Source organism: Musa acuminata, unplaced genomic scaffold (genome assembly GCF_036884655.1).
Source record: "Musa acuminata AAA Group cultivar baxijiao unplaced genomic scaffold, Cavendish_Baxijiao_AAA HiC_scaffold_473, whole genome shotgun sequence".
NCBI classification, from domain to species: Eukaryota; Viridiplantae; Streptophyta; class Magnoliopsida; order Zingiberales; family Musaceae; genus Musa; species Musa acuminata.
The window spans coordinates 399,846-402,678 of record NW_027020719.1 but is presented as its reverse complement, the minus strand read 5'-3'; the positions used below and the strand labels follow the sequence as shown (position 1 = coordinate 402,678).

The 2,833-nt window shown below is 41.4% G+C and overlaps 1 long non-coding RNA gene across 1 annotated transcript; it reads right to left on the bottom strand.

Moving 5' to 3' along the window:
- Positions 1–273: 273 nt before the first annotated feature.
- On the bottom strand, positions 274–2,612 carry LOC135660158 (uncharacterized). Its single transcript, XR_010506447.1, has 2 exons — positions 2,266–2,612; positions 274–2,233 (listed from the first exon to the last, which is right to left on the bottom strand). It is a non-coding gene; the product is annotated as an uncharacterized LOC135660158 (long non-coding RNA).
- Between the last annotated feature and the right edge of the window lie 221 nt (positions 2,613–2,833).

Below are 2,833 nucleotides of genomic sequence, written 5' to 3'. Positions count from 1 at the left end.
TTGAAACCAAAGATAGGTGTTTTGAAAGCAAAGATCCGGATCCGGAGTTGTAGAATCAAAGCAAGGTGCTGAAAGCCTTAAAGAGGCATGAGGGAATACTAAAACAAGGGAGTTGGAATGCAGCTAACGTTCTATTACTGAGTTCAATTCAGTATTGTTATACATGTACAATTTTCTTACCTTGTTGGGCGCTACCTTATTAGTAGTACAGTTAGTAATCTAAGACTTTCAGCAAGGAGTTCAAGTTTGAATAAGGCCTGCCAGGAACAAGCCCAAGAGTGAGAGAAGAGAGTTTCCATTTTCAAGGAAGACTTAAGGCCAAGAGCGGAATAAGTAGTAGACTTAGCTAAAGGAAAGGAAGACTGACTATCAAACATAGGAGTGGGTTGGTTCCACAGGGGTGAAGTTTGAGAGTTAGGGACGGTAGGCTGAGAAGCCGAGTAGTCAGAATGAGATTTAGGAGCGGGGGAATCAGATCGAGTAAGGACAGGTTAATAGGTAGGAAAGCTAGGTTCCAGGTAGTGGGGAAGGTATAATTTCTTTGTTTTAGCTTATAGGGAAGTAGTCCACTCCGATATATACCCCCGTAGTTAAAGGCTGATACCCACCAGTTACATTCGCGTAGTGGGGAGCATACCCTTTAGTCAAATTCGGATTAGCTGTTGTTGCACTCCCCGGTTCCAGTCTTGTACTTACTAGTTTCATAGAAAAAAGTCAGGGTAATAAGAATGGTAGTCAGTAAGAGTAGACTAGGATAAAGGAGAGTCAGAGGGTGGTTAAGCCCAAACCTGCAGAGTTAAGGCCTGTAATGGAAGAATCGAAGGGTCAAGTCATAATTAGATGTAAGGAGCTGTAGGCCTATGCTTGGGATTTGGTTCTTCTACTAATCAAATCCATTATTCAAATTCATGTCCTTCATTCTATTACTGTTGAGCTTGATTCTATCCTAGCTTAGTGGGGTTCCCTAACGATTAGAAGATGAAAACTAGCAAGCTGGGCTTTAAGACAAGAGCGGTTGTTTGTTAGTAGGGAGTGGAGTGCCGGTTTCAGAGTTCAAGCAAGGGGCTGCATATTCTTATATATATAGGGGATCGTATGACTAAACCCATAGAATTGGGCTTAAAGGACGGAGTCAGGGAATTAGACTTATATCGGTATGAGTCAATAGGCGGTAATCGAGAATAGAAGGTCGGGTAGGCAAGCTTGGTCATCTATGCAAGTAGTTCGTTTTGGAGTTAAGAGCGGCAGTGCTATACCCAGGGCAGTGAATATTCTTATTGTTAGGTTAATTATAGGTGCAGTTAATATTCTTATTGTTAGGTTAATTCTAGGTACTATTGCTTTCTTTATCCCCAGTTCGATTATTGGTAGCACTAGTGGAATTGCCGGTTTTGAGTGGAATTGCTAGTTAGTAGTTAAAGTCTAATCAGTAGTAGGAAAGGAAGTAGAGAATTGTTGCCAGTTGCCAGCAGCGGGTTGAGATGCGCCAGAAGTCTAGTAGCAAGAGAAGAGGAGAAAGAGTGCAAATTGCCATATATATAGGAGCCGGATGAAAGTTGACAGAGGTATAGTAGAAAGAGTGAAAAGAGCCATAGGAAGTCTGCTTTGCTATTTGAAATCCCGGGGTTTTGTATGGTAAGTAGTATTACCTGTCCCATCTTTATAAGTACTTAACTTCTTATCTTCATCCTTCATTCCAAGTGCTCTCCTTTCCTTTCTGGAAAATACGAGTTCCAGGTCTTTACTGCCAATGATGTTTTAGGGGGCATAGTATCACATGGCTTAAACTAAGACAATTGCCTGCCTTATTGACAGCTTGATTGAGTATCAAAGATGGGTTTACATCCCCGAGCTCCGTAAGCACCCCGATAAGTTGATTTGCTTGATCCGAGTCAAACATTTATTGATGATCTTGCACCTGATATAGGATATAGAATGAAGTCAATACATAGCATCCCTTTTTTCGACCTCAACTTCCCTTGCTGACGCGAACTCTATTGAATGAAGTGTGCGTTAGTTCCATTATGTATTTCGATAAAGAGCACTGTGTGTGTTAGTTACCGGCTTCTAGAATACCTCGCTAATGATTCTTTTGAAACTGAAACTCCACTTTCCACTGCTTATCCTCTGGAAACTGCTTACAGGGATTACTTGATAACATTCTATTCTCCACGACAAGCAAGGTCAAACCAATCACCGAGAGATAAAACAAGGAATTCAACTAGCACCGAACCTATCTCTCTACTTAGTCTTCTAGCACCGAACCTATCTCTCTACTTAGTCTTGTTGTTGGGCCCTGGCTTTCATTCCCATTCTTAGCGCTTTCATTCCAATTCTGATCTTCTTAGAGGATAATGCTTAATAGTAGTTGCGGAGTCCAAGCAACGTAGTTAGACCAAGTCGATTTGCTTGCCTTGAATTGATTGTTTCGAGAGAGTATATAAGTAATGAATCTGACAAACGCCCCATGTGCTCAACAAGAAATTGAGGAAATGCTACTCTATCCATTAGCGCACTTCAATCCATTCCAGCTGATGCTTTTATACGATAAAGATTGATACTTATGATTCAGTTGCTCGTTCGGATCGGAGCTCAGTTCCATTCCTTCTGTTCGAAAGCAAGTATCGAGTGTTGTAGAAAGACTTTATGCGCGGAGAAAGTAGAGTATCTCGTCTGGTTGTTCAACCTAGTAGGCCTATCAAAAAGGTTAGGTTCAGACACTTTGAGTGAGATCGTATAGACAGCAACTTAGCTACTCCTCCTTTAGACTCTATTTGATAATGTAGTGGGCCCGACGCTTCTATCTCCAATGACTGCAGAGCTTATAGATATT